Source organism: Eptatretus burgeri, chromosome 2 (genome assembly GCF_056783735.1).
Source record: "Eptatretus burgeri isolate ZD-2024b chromosome 2, Ebu_testis_v1, whole genome shotgun sequence".
Taxonomy (NCBI): Eukaryota; Metazoa; Chordata; class Myxini; order Myxiniformes; family Myxinidae; genus Eptatretus; species Eptatretus burgeri.
The window spans coordinates 93317761-93339003 of record NC_140962.1 but is presented as its reverse complement, the minus strand read 5'-3'; positions in this window follow the sequence as shown (position 1 = coordinate 93339003).

Here is a 21243-nt window from a genome sequence, read left to right as displayed (position 1 = left end):
TTGCCACGGCGGCCGTGGGGTCTCCAAAATCTGCGGCCACTAGCAATTATACTGCGGCCGCAGTATTTCCACGGTCATACAATGTAGCAGTCACATATGTTTTTATTTGTCGGGGAGCCGCACGGGGTATTTAGAAATTGTGGAAACTGAAAACGTGGGGTTGCCGTACGGTCTTTGATTTGATGTCGCACGGTGACCTTAAGGGGGCCCTGCGGCGGCCATATAATTTTCAAGGCAGATGCAAGGTAGCCTCAAGGCGACTGCAGGGTAACCGCAGGGGGGCCCTAAGGGGAACGTGTGGCCAGACGGACGGTAACGAGTGGGTTCATTTTTATTTATTTTTTTTTTACCAGTTTTTTTTTTCGGCTTGTCAAATTGCTACGGCAAACGTAGAAATGAAAAAAGTTATAACTCCACGTTATAATTCCATGGCGACCCCTACGGCCTGTAAAAGATAGCCAAACGGCGTAGGGCCACCCTGAGGCCACCTCAGAAACTCTGCGGCCGCCGCACGTTTCTGTCAATTCAGAGGGCGTACGGCCACCATATCCTCGCCGTAGAGCAAATTCGACTTAGGCCTTAATGGCTCCAATTAACCTGACCTTCTTGCGGGGTCAGTCAAAGGGGAAGTCATGCCAAAGTCTTTCACAAACCAGCTGGCTCGGGCTGCCATTTGACTGGAGAGGATTTGGGGTGGTATGTTGAATTTGTTCAGGGTTCCCAGGATAACCCATCTACTCTTCTTGAAAGACACTGTGGGATCTTTATAGTCCACCAACTAACACTAGTATACAGGTCCTCAGGTTAAGGTCTATCTGATGTATGAGATACCTTGTGATGCCATGCTCTGCCTGGGAAGTGTAACAGCTTATAGTCACGGCAAGAATCGAACCCAGGTGACACAGTCCAAAGGTGCTCCCTGTCCACCATTTTGTCACAGAAACTAAATCAATTGAGTGCAATTTTCGTCAATAAATTTGAAAAAAAACACCACCTTATCAATGCTAAAACCCCCAGAGGGTCTATAAATAAGAGTCTCAGCAAAATGATTGTAATTCTTGTTGCTTAAGCTTCCCATTTATTTTCAGTAATAGGCAGTATTCTATCTTTTGTTTTGAAAAGCTCCTCTGGCATCAATTTTCAGCAGTGTGTTGGCCAATTCATGTTGTAGTATATCAGAGAACACAAAGCAACTTTTTCCCTGCCGTGTTTTGCTGAATATGCCATCCTATAACCAGGAAGATCACTGTAGAATGAACCAGAGAGTTGGTGTCAAAGCCACCCAATGCTCGCCTGTTTATACATTTATCGTTTTTAGCTCGCCTGTTCGAAGAACAGAGAGCTATAGTGATACCCCCGGCGTGAGCGTCAGCGTCAGCGTGAGCGTGAGCGTCAGCGTCAGCGTCAGCGTGAGCATGGAAATGTTAAAGTTTTTGGTGCAAGTTATTTCCTTTCTAATGTTTTTATCGACCACACTATTTTTTACTGATTACAATATACAAATACATATATTGCTTTAAAATTATTTGGATCAGACTTCACTGCAATGCTTAATAAAAAATATTGTTAGACGAGTCTTTGGTGTTCTAAAATTGGTGTTCACCGCCTACTCCGATAAACTGTACAAGGAGGTACATAATGGAACACATTCACGACTTTTGCACAAACCTCCTTTGGGATCGCGGGCAGAGCGAGTGTTGTTCGGATATCACTCTCACATCATGAATGACATATTTGTACAGAAATTAACGTTAAAAATAAAGTGAAATCTCCAAACTCAGAAAGAGCAGTACATTCCAGATCTGTAAACACACTTACATATGAACCTGAGTCGGTGGCGTAATGATTGGATTGTCTGCTCTGAGTTTGTGAGGTCGGTGGGTTGACCCTGGCTGAGTTATACCAAAAACGTTTCAAATGGTAGGTGTTGCTTCCTTGCTTGATGCTCAGTATTGAAAGAGAACTCGGGGGGGGGGGGGAGCCCATCAAAAATGAAGGGGCCAAGAGCACCCTCTCCTGCCTCCCACCCCCCAATCACAGCACAGTTGGTAGAGACTATAACTCAGGCTTGTGGAATTACTTTTGTTCATAAAGAAAAGTATGATGTTTTTTTTTTTTTTTAGAAATATATTTAAAATGGCTTTCGCTCAAGCACTTGCTCCTCATCACCAGTATCTTAATTTTTTGGTATAGCATTTTGACCGACAGGTTTTCAGAGAAAAGAAATAAAAATTAACTTTCACCCTTTAAAAATCGTGCGAATAGATTAATAAACATCAGCTGCTTTTTTGTTCGTATTTTCTCACCAGTGTTGTAAGTCGAGCGACCTGCATTGTGATGCTTTAAAAGGCAATGTATAATCGGAAATGTTGTTTTTCTGTATTATATATATATATATATATATATATATATATATATATATATATATATATATATATATATATATATATATATATATATATATATATATATATATATATATATATATATATATACATACATACATATATATAAAACAAAGGGTATCGTTGTATCATTTGTGGCACTAAATATACTAACAACTTGTCCAGGTCTTTTTGGAACACCCTGTAATACGGTTATATGAATAAAATGGAAATGTTGGGAAAAAAGAAGTATTGAATATACCTAGCGTTTAATTGATATTTCAAATGGGATTAAATGAGACTAACTGCTATTATTTTTTTCTTAACTAAAATTATTTATTTATTTATTTATTTTTAAAAAATCTTATTTTTTATTTTATTTTATTAAAAACTCAAAAAAGAGTGAAGAAGAAGATGAAGGTGGAAAAGTTATTTTTTTTAAATGTCAATTGTAACCGGCCTATCTATCATCACCTTACTCAACTATCATTCTGTTTGCAAATTGAGCTTGATTAGTGGTATCCCCTGTCAGACAATTGTGGATGCACGGAGGCAGAGACGGACACATAGACAGATGCAGGCAGGGACGGCCAGACACAGCGACGGACGGATGCAGGCAGGGATGGGCAAAAGCAGGCACGCCAAGACATAGATAAAAAATAATTACAAATGGAGCATGGACAAGCAAAGATTGAAATTTGCTGAGAATGAGTTTTGTTAATCACATTAACAGATTCTGCATTGGCTTATTGACCGTCCTTTCTTCCATTTGCGCGGATTGATTTTCAGTTACTTCCATAGAATGAGCTATTCGTACCAGGGTGTCAATGCTCAAATCAGTTTGCTAAGGAGACGTCTGTGCAGGCATGCCGATGCACACTTATCCAATACTAGCAGGGGTACCCAGCATTGCCCGGTGTTATCGGTCAATTTTTTTTAAGTGGACTAAAACACTTCCCGATACCTACTAAGGAATGGGGTCGGGGATCATTTAATATGACCTTTCACGTAGCTACAAAGGCTTAGGTATAATATAGAACAATTTTTAAATGGCCCGTCATGGTCATCTGTACAACTCACAATCCCATGAGATTTGAGAAACCGCGTGGAATTGTAACTGTCAAGTGACCAATACCATGAGACCCAAAACCAAGGGATCGTAAAATCAACTTCGGACATGTAGAGATGTACAAAGTCCCGTTACAAATATATATATATATATATATATATATATATATATATATATATATATATATATATATATATGTAAAGACCCACCCACATCTCTCACCTGTGAATGGAGGGAATAGCCAATCAGCTCTCACCTAATCAACGAAACCCAGGTGGCTCACCGATAATCCTGATCCTGTGAACGTGACCTTTTTCCTGGCCAACTGGGTATATAATCTGAGCCACCTGGGTTTAGTTGATTAGGTGAGAGCTGATTGGCTATTCCCTCCATTCACAGGTGAGAGATGTGCATGGGTCTTTCTTTATTATTCATATATTGAGTGCTTTTGACATTTTCACGTGGTACATGCTTGGGAGCCTCATTGGTATGCATTGCTGTCTGCGCTATCGCTGATGATTCGCCAATAAGCGATGAAACTGGTCCGGCGGCTGAGAGGGTGTGTAGCATTGGGATTCTCTTGTGTGTACTATGTGTGAATGTCTTTATAGCTGTGTAGGTACTCTGGGAAGGGTTTGATTCAGCAAAGTGCTTTCCTTCACAGCAGTTTCGGCAAGAGGAACAAGGGAAGTGTTCATATTTTGATATATATATATATATATATATATATATATATATATATATATATATATATATATATATATATATATATATATATATATATATATATACACTCAGTGTACAAAACATAAAACATTAGGAACACCTGCTCTTTTGATGAAATAGAATGATCAGGTGAAGCTCGGTGCAAGCTATGATCTCTTGTTGATTTCACCTGTTAAATCCACTTCAATCAGTGTAGATGAAGGGGAGGAGACAGGTTAAAGAAGGATTTTTATGCCTTCAGATGATCGAGACATGGATTGTGTATGTGTGTGCCATTCAGCGGGTGAATGGGCAAGACAATATTTAATGTGCTTTTGAACTGGGTATGGTAGTTGGTGCCAGGTGCAATGGTTTGAGTGTGTCAAGAACTGCAACGCTGCTGGGTTTTTCATGCGCAACACTTTCCCGTGTGTATCAAGAATGGTCCAACACCTGAAGGACATACAGCCAACAGCAGGCCAGTGATCGAAAACGGATAATTGAGGAAAGAGTCCAAAGGAGGCTGGCATGAATTGCACAGAGCAATAGATGGGCTGCAGTGAATCAACTGACAGTCAAGTACAACATTGGTGCCTAAAGATCCTTAAAGAATGCACAACTCGTCTTACCTTGACACGAATGGGGTATGGCAGCCGATGATCATAAAAACAAGAACGTGCTGTTGCAGTTGGCTAAGGAACAAAAACATTGGACACTGGAAGTTTGGAAAAAACATTGCCTGGTCTGATGAATCCTCGTTCCTGTTGCTTCACACTGATGGGAAGATTAGGGTATGGAGAAAACCACATGAGTACATGCATTCCTCATGCCGTGTGTCAACATTGCTGGTGGTGGTGGTGGTGGTGTGATGGTGTGGGGTGTGTTTTCATGGCACACATTGGGTCCCTTGACAAAAGTGGAGCAACATTTCATTGCCACAGGATATCTGAACAACATTGACAATCAGGTGCATCCCTTCATGGCAGCAGTGTATCCATCTGCAAATGGATTTCTTCAGCAGGATAATGCCCCATGCCACAAGGCTAGGATAGTTCAGGAATGGTTCCACAAACATGACAGTGAATTCAGCTTACTGCAGGGGCCTGCCCAGTCACCAGATCTCAATCCAATTGAGCATCTGCAGGATGAGGTGGAACGAGCTATTTGCAGTCGAGATCCATTACCGGACAAATTGAGGCTGTTCTGAGGGCAAAAGGGGGGCTATATTAGGAAGGTGGGAAGGTGTTCCCAATGTTTTGTACAGTGTGTGTGTGTGTGTGTGTGTGTGTGTGTGTGTGTGTGTGTGTGTGTGTGTGTGTGTGTGTGTGTGTGTGTGTGTGTATGTGTGTTCATCTTAATATTTTGGACTTTATGACAATAAAAGTTTCATCTATTGATTGTGTACATTTATTCCTCTTGTGTGTTCATGATATTCCTGTATCACATTCTGCGGAGGGGGTAACAGGACTTTGTAAGCATTGTTTAGATTACTAGTGAAGAGGCATTGTAAAAGTTTTACCTTCGAAGTAGAATTCGATGTTCTTCATTGAATGGATGCTCATAAATGTGCCGTTGATGTTTCTGGGTTAAGTTTTCTCCTGATCTATATATACATTGTATATATGTGTGTGTATATATATATATATATATATATATATATATATATATATATATATATATATATATATATATATATATATATATATATTGTGCATTCAGGAAGAAAAAGAAGATGTACCACCAACTTCAACTGCTTCTGGAAGAGTTTTAATTGTATTTAAATATTTGGTAATTGTTTTTTTATTTACTTGTGCGTATGTGTACTAATGTACTTGAATATAACTGTCATTAATCAAAAAGGCTTCGGCACTACAGAGTGATGTTTTTGTTTTTTAAATCCTCCCCAAAAAAATCGACCTTTTTTCTTCTAATATTTCACGTTTTTTTTTTTTTTGCCAAAGATACTCCCAGGCACTCACTAACGAACAACTGAAAGTTTGATAAAGGTCTGTTCAGCCATCTCTGAGAAAAATGGTGACACACACACACACACACACACACGCACCTAACTTTTATAGTATGGATTTGATCTTTTGTTGCCTCATCAGTCATAATGATCACACATTCTCACTAACTGCCATAGCCACAGGTAACATAATTAGTGATTGACTCAGTCACTCAGGCAGTTGTTGTTTGGTGTGGCGAAACACTTGATGTTCAAATGATAAAAACATTTTTCTGATACTCAAAGTGTTCCTTAAGTCTTGTGATCACCATGTCGAAATCGTTTCCCATATCGGTGAGAGTGTCAAAGATGGTTTATACCTCTTTGCCGGTGATGTGCATCAGGACAGCATGTTTTTGTTCCTCTTCGGTAATGCTCGCAGCGGCCTTGTTGAACTCCAAGTTTTGTCACCATTTTCTCCATCACTGTGCAGTATTGTATTTGTCGCCAATATTAAAGGCTGTTGAGCCTGTAAATCGAACTTATGTGCTGTTATTCTCCTTGTCGCCAATATAATGTTCTTTCACACCAGAAAAACATTGTTGGCTTCACACAGGCTTTAATCAAACTCCACACAATCACAGCACACCAACAGCCATTTGCCTTCCTCCCTTCTCACCTTCATTCTCTATTTTCCTTTATTCCTTCCTACATAAATTCTTCATTCCTTTACATGATCTACCTTACGTATAGACTTACATACACCAACTAGATTGCACACTCCCCATTCAGCATGTTCAAATCAGATGAGCACATTAGAAAGCTTGTCCACTATCACCATTCCGGGCAACCGAGCTCGGAGAACCAGGATCTCATAATTGCATTTTAACGTAAAAACTCTGTGGAAAGACTTTGCTCTAATCCACGAGTTCAACATTATTAACTCAATCTCCCCGGCTTTGTCACTATTACATGTATTTACATTCTCTGTGAAAGGTCCGGTGGAGGACACAGTGGTGGGAATGAATGAAAATGTTGAAGGAAACATGTAAATTGTAAATTTTTAAATTATTAATTAACGCTTTTTTTGGGAGTCGAAACTGCTGATATTTTCACACCTGGAACTTACATTTTGGAATTCTGCTTAGTTTAAGAGATTCTCTCGGTTATTCATATGCACAAATGAAATAAAGCCACGAACGCTGACGTCTCCAGGCATTTATAAGCATTGCAATGTACACAGCAATTCATAGCTATGATGAACAGATATTCGATAATATAATATAAGTGAGGAAAGTGGACAAAAAAAACTTTATAGTTCAGAAATCGTTGCGGCCTGTTCCCAGTCAAATCATGGTTGAGCAGGCCAAAAAAACATGTCGGCTTCAGACCCCAGCGAGGTTACCCAGGAAACACCTAAAGACCCCAGACAGCGAGGTGGCCGAGGATCGCCTGATGAAGGATATAATTAAATAACGCCGTTAATTATCTTCAAAAGGGATGTTTTAATTAACCCAAACACCCAGTTTTCACTCTTGCACTTCTATGGAGTCTTTTTAGTGTGCATGCAAAGTTTCAAGATGCTAGGTTTTATAGTTTTGAAGTTATGGAGAAGACACACTCACACACATTGCCTTTTTATTAGTATAGATGGAGTCACTCATAAATTTATAGTTGGAAATATTGGCGAGTGGATTATTTGTTAGGAGGGTGCTTTATTTCAAAAAGACAAATTTACCGCGTGTGAGAATTGGTGCTCGAAGTAAAGGTTCTCATCAGGACCTCCTGACATGTTTTTATCACATTCGGATGAAAAGTTGAGCAAATCTCGGTGTAGAAAAATCACATCGACCTTGTGTGAAGATGTTAAATAAATAAAACAAACTCTACAAAGCGATTGGGGACAGAAATAACGGAGTGAAGATATGTTTGATGTGCCCGAGGTGAGCCTGTCACGTTGAGCAAGCTCAGAGCCCGACAGCATCACGCGGGCGCTCTGCTTGCTGCCCGCACTCTGGGGACAGATGGAGGTCACTTGTTATATCCCGCCGAGACAATTTGTCTCTGTCGCATGCTTCAATGTGTGTCTACGTACTATGCGTCAGTAATAAATGGTGCTTTGTGAAAGCAGAATGCAATCGCCAAAGAAATGGCACATATCTGCCTGGCCAGTTGTCTGCCTTTTTGTGCATGACTGGTTGTTGATTTTTAAGTTTTTGCAATATATGGTGATCATTGTGCACTTTCCTTTTTGAAGGTGCTTTTCCAGCCGACTTCATAAAGATGCATCCCTGAATTGATGCCTGGATTTAATTCACCTGATAGGGCCCATAGACATATTGCATATTCAACAAAGGATGCCAGTAGAGTGGGATACATTTGGGAAATCTATATATTTAAAAGCAAAATGTTTGTTTGTTTGTTTGTTTGTTTGTGACCCCACTCCTCTGAGCTCCCAAGGTTAATCACCACAAAACTTTATAGGATCACATTATTTATCACGATGCACTTAAACAGGGGTTTTAAACAGTCATTTTATCACAATTCATAACATAACACAGGAGCTGCCACCTGTCGCCATCTCGGTGGGGGGAGATCCATGTATAAAATGCTTTATAAAAGCCAATTTTTTTTTCAGATTTCAACTTATATAATTGGTGAGATGGTGAACTCCGATCATCAAATATGCTATCAAATGTGAAAACAACTGTTAATTAAGGCATTACCATGATCGGTAAGATCGACGAAGGAGTCATGTGACCTCTCAAATACGCCAATCATTCAAAAACCAAAAAGAGTACAAACACAACCCATACATCGTTTTAAAGGTAATTGATGCTCATATAACGACATAACTCTCAAAGGTGGAAAAAAAAAAACGTTTGTAGAAAAAAAAATGTTTACCACCTTAGCTAACTTCACCAAATATATTTTATTTTGTCCTGAAAGAGTTAATGGTTTGCAAGCTTTTACATAATCGAATACTAATTAAGCGTGATTTAATTAGTCTACATGGGCTTTCTACCTTCAGTCCTGTATCTGTAAACAAAGTTTTACAGAGGAGATGCTTTTTAAAAAAATAAACTTGTTTATACAGTTGATTTTATTAATTAAAGTATTTAATATCACCCATTAAAGTAATTAATATGGTAATTGCATGATTTTAAAGGATAAGTTAAGTGAATAAAAATTATATCCCATTGGCTTTGTTCACTGAAAGTTTTATTTAAATATATTCGGTATTAAAGCAGTTATTACACTTCAAATCACCGAAACACCTCAATTTGGGTCACAAACCTTCCCATCTAACTCCACGTTAAACAAAGGTCCCAAAATCGACCTTTTTTGCATTTTAAATTTTTTGATGATTTCCTTAATATTGCCGTGGTCCTGGTGGTTCAGCTAATCCCCCGACCAAAATTGTGGTGGATGGTGGTTAACACCGCCAGCCCGGATAGCCGAGCGGTTTTCCTTAGGAGGTGGACACATTGATCCTCGGAGATCATATCGCGCATGGGATGGGTGGGGTGCAATGGTGGAGTGACGGAGGCACAGGGGGATTTATACTCAAACCCCTCGACAATTACATGGACACATCAACTGAAAATAACCGCAAAATTTAATGACAATATAAATATTTCCAAGGGTAATTCAAAAGGTAATGATAATAACGTGGAGTATATAAATCCTAAAGTTGAGGTGCCTCGACACACAGACTTAAATACAGACAAGGGGAAACAAAATAAAAGAAAACCCTCCCTTTATTGTGGCTCTTAGCTTGGTCCAGTGATGGTCTTTGTGGATCTTGGAAACGAGGAGCTTCATCCTGCACGTGTAGATGTGCACAAAATACGGGACCAAGCCGCTCTCTTGTAGCAGGAAAAAGTGCGTCAAGCGATTCGTGAGTGGTTTTCAACACCAAGGCTCAGAGACCCCGTGCAGCTTCATTTCACGAGTGAATATGCCGACCTTCCTCTCTTGCACCCGGTCTGTTCACAATGATCGCCCACACATTGAGACGATTTCTGAGACCCCGTGATCAGGCCATGAGGCATGCTCTCCTTTCCTCCTCAGAAATGTAAATGCTACATGGCTCAGCCAAACAGTCAATGGCTCGCGTCTTGCTCAGTATGTGAACCAATCCGCCTCAGCACGAATATGAGAATTGTGTTGTCTTTTTCATGCGTGGAAGGAAAGCCAACCATAAAGCCCCATTCTTACAAGGCTATCTCCTCGCTTCTCCCTTGACCGTGTACGTCCCTCACTCTGCACTCGTGCGTTCCTCCTAATCTGTCTCTACATCACACTGAACAACAGTTCAACCTCTGGGGCGTGGCTTGCTCGCACCAAACCCGAGAAGGCGGAGCCTCCCTGTGTGTTCCGTACGCCTGGCTCGCTCGCTTGTCATCGTTGTGGTTATTATAAAAACGCACTTCTTTCATGGTTTGTAATACAAAAGCATCGGGAAAAGTTACAGGGGGTAATTACATACTGGGGGAACTTTTTACTCCATAATCTAATTAACACCGCACCCCCCCCCCCCCCCGTGTGTTGACAAATAACACTTAAGCCTATAGTTTCCCTACTTAATTAGATCGAGATGTCTCCTACACATCCACGGACCAAACAACTCTCTTCAATCCTAACTTTCTTATGACATTCCTCCATCTACCCCCACAACCCTAACAATATTAACCCGAGAACAAGGATTTATATATTATCTTAATGTATTTTTCAAGCACTTTTCAATGATACTTATTATAGTTGTATTTAATTCTATTTAAAAATTACTTCACACGAGCATAACCCGCGCTCTGCGCGACATGTTGGGGTGGGTGTGTTTGAGAAAGGAACTGATGCAGAGTATCAGTAGTAATTTTACTTTAATGCAGTAAGTGGAATACGATTTCACTGTTTCAGAACCATTTTATTTACTTTTTTTTGTACCATGCACCTCATATGGCCTTTGAGATAATGTAAGCCGAATATCACGTTACTCGAGCGCAGAACAAAGTCGAAGATAGCGCGACACGAAACCACAAACTCGGAAATAATATATAAGATACCCAGTCACAGACCTTAATTTCACCTAAAATGCATTTTTGTCTAAAAACGTTAATTTTCGTCCATTTTTTGGCAAACGAAACTTAAACCATCTTAGTGACCACAAAAACATTGGATATCGGATATCGTTTGGATATCGTAACAAATTGGATATCGTTTTAGAGTTAAGATAAAGCAGTTAGAGTGTAATAAAGTGCGAGCCTTACAAAAGAGACTCTGTGTGGCAAATAAAATGGCGGCAGTGATTTGATTTTGAAGCCCCTCCCTGAATGGGGGAAGCCCCTCCCTGAATTGACAGACAAATTGGCAGAGATTATATATACGGATTACTTTTTTTTTTTTCAGTGTGAGAAATGTACTCACGATATATTTAGGTTGTTTCTCTGAAATAAGCTCACAGATTGGGTCCGGGTGTCCGTCCATACGTATGTCTGTTAACGTTTGACAAAAACATCTTCTCACAAACTAGCTGACCGATTTGGACCAAATTTGGTACGATACATCCGGACAGTAAGGTCTCATGGGGTTTGTGCTCCCCACCCTAATCCGCCCCCTATAAGAGGCTGAAATGTGGAGTTTCGCCTCAAATTCAGGTAATTTATTTCAAAATCCTCTCAGAAACCGACGGCCAGATGCAGACCAAACTCTTTATGAAACATAAGCACCATGCTATTAACTTGTTGTGCTCATCGTGACCGTACCACTTCAATAAGGCGAACCATGACCCATTACCCCTAATCCCTCATTTTCACCCCACTTGTTGAGGAAATAACTGTCAGTCCCCCATGGGGCTATTTTTTAATTGTAATGTGACTTTTCAGCTTCATGTCGATATTTTTATGCATAGCTTGTAAGTTGTACAAGTCAGAAATAACAACAAAAAAAACATTATGTCTGTTAATTTTATCCCCCCCCCCAATGGAAATTTTACAAATCGCACCCTGCACATGGTGGACACTGACTCATCTACAGTTGCCTCAGCAGACATTCAATCAATCATTTCGGTTTATTGAAAGAACTTCTAACATTGGACAAGGAAGTCCAAAGAGTGATGTTTGTCAAGTTTACAATAACAAAACAAACTTACAAATATATGTGCATGTTGTTGTTGTTCATCTTTCGGCTGCTCCCGTTGGGGGTCGCCACAGCAGATCATCCGTTATGATCCGCAAACTGATTTGGCACAGGTTTTACACCGGATGCCCTTCCTGACGCAACCCTGGTCACCTCTTACGACACAGGGATAAGGATTGGGTTTCGCCATGATTCTGGGCTGCCCTACACCCTCTCATAGCGCGGCCCAGTGCAGAGCTCCCGTCTTCAAGCGATCCTCCAACCCAAGCCTCCGAGTAGCTGGATTACAGGCGCACGCCACTACGCCCGGTACTTACAAATATATGTGCATGTATAAATTTAAATAATATACTATATAAAGCTCTTTCTAACCACTGACTCACTCACTCACTCACTGACTGAGTGACTGATATTAAAGATCATTACCTTCCGAGTGATGTAGAAAGCTCCGACGACGCGACGTCATGGCCAGGGCCATGCTCAACAGATGGGTCACAGCCTCGGCGATAGACTTGGAGAGATTTGTGCCACATGGTTTGGAACGGCTCATCAAGCGAGATATGTTTTTGGGCACAGATCATCATCGAGAGGAGGCCATGGCAAAGCATCTCCCATGCGATGGTAATGGAACAAACTTGGAAGTGGAAGTGATGCAGCAATGTCGGCATGGTGCTAATCAGCTGCCGATGTCATCGCGTCCTTCTCACTTTCCGATTACGGGTTGTTTCCTCCAATTATGGGTGACATTTAGAATTGGATTAGGAGGGACTTATTGGTATGTCATGTCTCTAGGTATCTACAGATTGAATGGCCTGACCATTGTTCATGTGAGGAACTGAAACCATTTTTCATTTGGATCAGGCATTACATGGCGGAGGTACCCTTCTATTTTTATTTTTTTAAGTGATTCTTCACCATTGAGAGATATAGCCAAAAGCTATATATTGTATAGCGAGATATCCCAAAAAGTTATTGAAGGATTCTGACGAAACTTGATGGATGAGTTGGAGAGGTGACCTGGATAAATTGATTTGATTTTTCTGAAGATCTGGATCATCTTGCCTTGCCCGCTCCTGTGTCAGATAATACAAAAAAAATCTGAACATTTTTGCATTTATGGGAAACGTGCTAAATTAAAGGGTTCATTGGAAGGCAAAGTGGTTGAATGAGAAAAGGAAGTGGGGGGAGGCATGGGCGTCGATTGCTTTTGAAAAGTGGGGGGGACATTGCATATCCAGACCACGAAGCCCACTTCGTGCCGGCGTGGACACAGCAAGTCTACCCTTGCAAATTCTTGATTTTATACGCTCGTTGACATGCTGCCTTCTGATCACACAAATCCCTTAAATTAATCTGACCATCTATCGACCATCTTTTTGTCAAATGTAAGCAGACGGAGCGAATTTAATTAAACATTAATCATACACATTTCAAAGTTTCAAGTGTCATCAAAGAAATATATATATATATATATATATATATATATATATATATATATATATATATATATATATATATATGTAATTGTTTATCAAGCCTCCTTCTCACGACCCTTGAACTGATTCACGAAACATAAACTGAAAACTAGACTGACATACAAATTGATATTACACGAGTACGGTCAACTTACCTTAAAACTTGCCAAAAATATGAACCCTCTTGTCTGCCGATCCAGTTAAAAACTTTGTAGCAATGTCTTGGGGGTCAAGTGCAGTCAGACGATCTCGGTGAACATGACAGATCATGAGATGGTTGAGGCGTTGTTGGGTCATTGTGGAACGTAACCAAGTCTTCATACGTCTGAGTGTGCTGAATGACCGTTCAGCTTCGCATGAACTTGCTGGGGAAACAAATAGAAGCCTAAGCAAACGTTCTACCTGTGGGAACATTCGACGGACTTCTGGCACCATGTCTACAAATATCTTACGGTAATCCTCAACAGATGAACCACTGAACTGGTTACAAAAGAAGCCAAGTTCTTGTTCTAGGGAATCCGACAGTTCGGGATATTTTCGGACTATTTGTGGTTCGAATTACCCAGACAGGAGCATTTGACCCAAGTCCCTATACACCATGAGGTCGGTTGATGTGAAGTACTCGTTCAAGTTCATGGATGCGCTGTCGATGACTTTGAAAAATTCAACTCTGTATACCTCCTGTGCAGAATTGGCAGTGTATTCCTGCGTGCCTCCATCAAGTCTCTTCGGAAGCTTGCGCTTACAAGGGAGGATCACTGGATCTAGTTGGCACTTCTGGAGCTTCTGTTGTGCTGCTTCAAAAACCTCCTTAAACGTCTGGTCGGTACAGAGAGATTGGAGATTCTGTGCAGTTACCTTTGCAGCAGTAAGCATACCAGAGACGGTAACCTGTGAACCCTGAAGTGCCTTATTGAGGTATTCAAGGGATTGGAGAACGGGCAATGATGCAAACAGACCGAGAACACACTTTCCTGATGAAAGACAGCTTCGAATACCGTTGGCTCGCGATGCCGTGTTCGTACTAAAGTAATCACTTGCTTGTTGAAGGGCATCCAGTACCGCTTCATAGTTATCCAATATCAATTTCACGGCAGGAGAACGAGTTAACCAACGCGTCGACCAAATTGGCCTCTAGCGTGTAGGGCAAGGAGCGTCAGCATCGTCAGTGTAGATATTCAAGTACAGATGCTTGAATTTTCCAGAGTTGTTGTAGATGTTGCTGAGTACCTGGACATAATCAAGGGCGTCTCTTATGAACGGTGCAGTTTGTAGGGCTTTGGATGTAATAATTTGGGTGACATGAGCTCCACAGTGAACATAATTGGCCAGCGGTTGGAGTTTATTTTTGCTGTGCTTGACAGCCCTTGTACTTTCCGGACATGTTGCTTGCCCCATCGTAAGTCTGCGCTCTAAGGTGTTCAATAGGGAGTTGGCACCGAATTAGGACATCCTGAAGCATCTTACAAAGTGATACTCCTGTTGTTGACGATACTTGGTGGAGGCCGATGAGATCTTCTTGAACATCAAAGGAATCCGTCACATAGCGCACACACACACACACACACCAACTCCTGCTCATTACCCTGAATATCTTGCGTTCCATCAGTTACAAGTCCGAACTGAGTGGACATTTCATTCACATTACTGCAGATATTTCTGAGGATGGCATGGCTCATCAACTGTAGAATTTCGTTCTGAATTTCTCCACTTGTGAACGTCGTCTTCCTTGACAGCCACGTCTTCAGGTTTACATCATCCTCGGCCCGCAACTGTAAGAGCATTTTGAAATTCCCTTCAGAGGCATCCTTCGCACAAATTGCAAAACCTTGTCGGGCTAAATATTGCAGGGAGGTGATAATCCTCAGAAGTGCTGACCGTGCAGATCTTTGCTCTTCTCGCAGTTTGCTGCTCAGCTGCACATGGACACCAGGTTGACTTCTGCGACATTTCAGATTTTCAGAGGCAAGCCTATGTGTGTTTGATCGTTCTTGTTGTCTGAATTTTTCTGTAGCCTTTTTCCAGTTCTGAAAGCCCTTTGAGACAAATGTGTCTTCTCCACAGCGGGCAAGTTCGGTAATTTTTCACGAGAAGCGTCCATACAGGTGTGACAGAGTACACCGCCGATGCTCTGATCAAAATGAAGCCACGGAAAATCTTTGAACCACTGTTGTTGAAACTTCAACTTTCGGTTTGGCAGTATTTGGACTGGGATACAACTGTCATCATGAGGTTGAAAAGGCTGATCTGGGAAATTAGGCCGAGTACGCGCACATGCACCCTTTTCTGCTATCTTCTCCTTTGAATCGTCCACCTCTTTCTGAGAACTTGATTGCTCCAGGAGAGTGGGCGGGGATGTGCTACTTCATATTGTCGCGAAAAACTTTCTGATATCCATATCCTCTATGAAACGAGAAGGGAATTACATTTCAGTTGAATAAATTTTGACATGTGAATTATAAGGGTTATTTTTGCGTAACAGGGCATTTTTATTCGGTCTATCCTTTATCCTTATTCTGTCGGTCTATCCTTCGTCTTTGTCCTCGTGCATCTCAATCAGCATACCAGGCCGCGAAATCATTTATTGGCTTATAACTCGACGGTGCAAAGTCACAAAAATTAAACACACACTTCATCGTGCAGGTAATAATATCAGGCATCCGGCGATATAAGTTAGAAAGGTGAAATAAGCTATTTTGGTCGCTAAAGGGGCCCCAAGCCGTTGCGGCCTAACACTATCTGAGGCATGGCGCTCCGGGCCATGAAGCCGCGATTTCTTTAAACACTCATAAAATGACGATACAAAGTCGAAAAACGTCCAAACATTCCTCAAAATATCCAGGTCACGTTCCCTGTTAGTGGGTGAACAATCCAACACTTGGCGAATTCTGCTTCACAATGATAGGAAGAGCCGACGTCGAAGGATTCAAAAAGCGACGTCGCTCTGGACGCTTGGCCGGTGGGAGACCATGGCTTGGGAAGCACGGATTCTCAATGTGGAATTGTTAACCTATCATCTTTAATAGAACTATGATAGACCAATAAACCTTTAATAGAGATTTAAAAATGTATTCTTGTATTTGAGGAGCATCTCAGCCTGGTTGTACTAGATCAGCTCGTTTTGTGTTACGTAACTTGCGTTCAATGAAAAAAAGTGGGGGGGGGCAATCGATATGTTGTGCCCCCCCTTTATAAAAAGTGGGGGGGAAAGGTCCCCCCCATCCCCCACCAATCGACGCACATAGGGGGAGGGGGAGAGAGAGGTGGAAGGGAGTTATGCACGTTGTTTTTTTCAAATTCATGCAGAATTACTCTGTGAGGATGTTGCAATGGAGTTGACCTGGAGCTGTTCTGTGTTCGGCCATGTTGAGCCTATGATTGATGTCCTCGGTGTTTTGCTTGCCAGGGTTCAGTTGATAGCTGATCCTGCAAATCTTGAGGCGCTGTTGCACTTACCTTATCGCATGAGTGATTTGTGCCTTTCAAACCATTTTCTGTATTTTCCTTGACAAGTAAAGTAGTCCCATCATTGGTCGAACATCGATCACTTGAGATGGGCATGTACTAACCTCAAATGCTCTTGGTGGAGAAATTAGGGTCATGAGGTCAGAGATGATTTGAGAGACACATTGGTCATAATCTCTGTCGGTGTGTGCCAAAAGGCAGACTAAGGCCATCTTCGGGCTGAAGTTATCCATTTTATTTTTTTTTAAGTTTTCATTTCAAGGATTCATTCGTGCAGCTTTCATTCTTAATTATAGAAGAATTTTCAGATGTTATTTTTCCACACCATCCCTGCTGTAAGGGCTCTTTTGGGGATTGTCACCGAATCTTGAACACCTTCTACTTATACAAATAGCTCATTATACAATGTTGTGATATTTCTTAGTATCTCCCTCGAATTATTTTTGAAGTAGTTTTGTTTCATCACTACATTTGCTCTAATTATAACCTCCACCACCGAAGGTGAAGGAGGTTATGTTTTCACCCCTTTCTGTCTGTTTGTTTGTTTGTCTGCAGGATATCTCAAAAAATTGTGGACGGATTCGGACAAAATTTGATGGACAGGTTAGGTGTGTGGCAAGGACGAATTGATTAGATTTTAGTGAAGATCCAAATCAGGATCCAGACCCGATAATTTTTATTTTTTTATTTTTGTAAGTGATTCTTCACCATTGAGAGATGGGGCGAAAAACTATGCGTGGCATGATATCTCAAAAAGTTGTGGACGAGTTATGACAAAACAGGGTGGATGAATTGGTTAGGTGATAATAACAAGCCGATTCGATTTGGGTTAAGGTCCGGATTCATATCCGACCTGTCAGTGGGATTCAAGATGTGAACTGTTCAGCCTGGCAGAGGTATGTGCTCCACCGACTCTATGAGTGACTTTTCATTTGTTTGTCTGTCTCTTTGTTTGTCCGCACAGAACTTTTGTGGTTTTCTCCACAACTGCTTGTCGGATTAAGACGATATTTCCAGCAAAGATGCGACTCTTCATGTAGAATGTTTTAATCATAATTATGATATCATAGGTCACGCGGTGTGGCAGCCATGTGAGAAAAAGGGAAAAACTTTGGACTTCCTTATCTCTGAAACTGCACCAAGGAAAAAACTTGAAACTAGGCACATAGCAAGCACTTCTCATGGGGAATGAGTGTGATTTTTTTTTATGACATCCTAGGTGCCCTCGTTATGACGTCATAATTGCATATGTAGAACGCCACATCCGATCAGTATGAAAAATTTTGAGGATCATCTAGGGATAAAATGGTCCCCAGAAAACAATTTCATGTCGGCATCGGTCACGTATTTCGGCAGCCATATTGTTTATTTTAAAACCGTCAAAAATCTTCTCTGAAATGGCTGAAAAGATCGAGGCAAAACTTTACACATATGACCGCCTATCCATCAGGAGTAAAAGAGTCACACATTATATCATAGGTCACATGGTTTGGCAGCCATGTTGGATTTTCCTGAAAACCTATAAAAATACACCACTCAAAAGAAGTCCTGGCAAGGGTTTGCAATCTCTGCTCTTTTTCTTGTTCAAAAATGTATTGGGCCCGATATGTTCTCATGGATCAGGCATTGCGTGGTGGAAGTATGCACTCTACCGAGTGCCCTTCTAGTTCCACTAAGTTGCTCGTGCAACAACCACATCCCAGGAAACTTATTTGGCTTACGGGCTAAACTAGGTAGACGCTATTATGCAAAGTGTATTTGTGTGTGATATTAGACCTTAGCAATATGTGACATTTACTTCACTGGAAAGATATGAATATTGGAAGATGTCTAATAATTTTGGAACAAACTCATCAAAGTAAGAGCTATATTAAAAGAGTGACTGTCAATCCAATACCAGGGCACAATGGTGATATTGCTGCTGTGAAACACATTATGGGGTTCAGTATCAGCAAATTTACTTGCACATGTTTAACAGTAAATTAGCGTCCCAAATGCTATCTAATAAGCTCCAAATTGGTTAGATATCCACACATGAATTGATAGGATGTGCCAGCATGGGACAGCAGAACCAAGTATTGGTGGGGCTTTTGTCACCCAGATGATGCACAGATCGCACGGGACTTAAATGGCACTGGATGAACGATCAGTCTTGGTGTTGGGCAAATGCATGAGCCTCGATGTATCTTGTATTCCATACAAAAAAAATACACGTGGTATAAGGTGGCAAATGGATAATCCCTCAGCCTTAAACCATTCAGCTTCCCCAATATTAAGGCTACACACACACACACACACACACACACACACACACACACACACACACACACACACACACACACACACACACACACACACACACACACACACACACACACACACACACACACACACACACACACACACACACACACACACACACACACACACACACACACACACACACACACTTGCCTTGTGGCTGGCTGCTGGTTGCATCATTGGTCAGGGTCACAGCTATGCCACTGATGCAATGCCTCCATTACCAGTACACTGGTGCTCATTTTGCTGACATCAGAAGGATGACAGGCTGAATTAACCCCACCTGCTCTTAATTCAGTGGCTGATAGGACTCAAACTCAGGATCCGAGGATCCAAAGCCAGCCACCCAAACCTCTAAGCCAACGCAAGGCTTAATGTTACCCATGATAAATCCTTATCTACATTTCAAAGTGATTGGAGTAAATGTTGCTTTTGTCAAATGGACAAGAAAGGGGATCTTAAGTAAACACCGACTTACTGCAGTATAGAACAGGATGGCTACAGCAAAACTGCAACAAACATTCCTCTATGCCATGTCATCGATGATGTGCCAATCAAGCTGGATCCGGCCAGATGAGATGAAGGTGGTAAAATAGAACAATAATTCAGAAGGAACAAAGCAAGATATCATAAAAGCTGAAGGCTGATGCTCAATAAAACCAAATTGGAAATGGCAAGAAACAGAACATCTGCTGCTGAAAGCAATACTGACAAAGGTCACAGCAAAATGCAATGAACGAGTCCAAAACCAAGTGAATGTTTCTTGTGCAAGAAAGAAGCTTCAGCATCTGCACCAAGACGAGCCATGATCATGCAACTCAACTACCGACAAAATGAATGTACCAAAACTCGATGATGGAAAACTCAGTGGTGGAGATGTTACACATTGTCTTTCATGCGTGCAGTACATGCCTACCATCTAGAGGAGGGAGACAAGTCTGAAACAAGGTCAAAGCGAGGACTTGAGATGCCAACAAGAAGTCAAAGCTTTTCCACATCCTTGCAGATAATAATGCTGAAATAGGCAGAGCAAACTTGGTCATCGTAACAAAAAAAAAAATGTTTTCAGCAAACAATTGATCAGCTTGGACAGCATGACTCCTTCTTCCCATGAAGAGGCAGATAAACAGATTTTGTTCATACCAGGCATGAAGCAGGAGCAGGCAACAAGGTCCTCACTTGTGATCAAAGCAAATGACACAAATGTTGCAGTGATAGCCACGTCTAAGTCTGTTGTGCCATCTCTACAAGAGCTTGGCTTGGAGAAGTTGTGGGTTGCTTTTGGTCAAAAATATCGAATTACCTCCACCACCAAAGATGAAGGAGGTTATGTTTTCACCCCTCTCTGCCTGTTTGTTTGTGTGCAGGATATCTCAAAAAGCTGTGGACGGATCCAGATTAAATTTGGTGGGCGGGTTGTATATGTGACAAGGACGACCTGGTGAGATTTTGGTTGAAGATTCGGATCCAGATCCGACTACTAGAATTTTTTGAGTGATTCTTCACCATTGAGAGATAGGGCCAAACCGATATATGTATATATATATGTAGTAGCACAATATTTCAAAAAGTTCTGGACGGATTGAGATGAAATTTGGTTGATTGATTCGATTTTGGTGAAGATTCGAATCCGGATCTGGATACGAAAATTATTTAATTTTTAAATTGATTCTTCACCATCGAGAGATTGGGCCAAAAACGATATATCGCATGATATTTCAAAAATGCATTGGTCCTGATATATTGTCGTGGATCACGCAT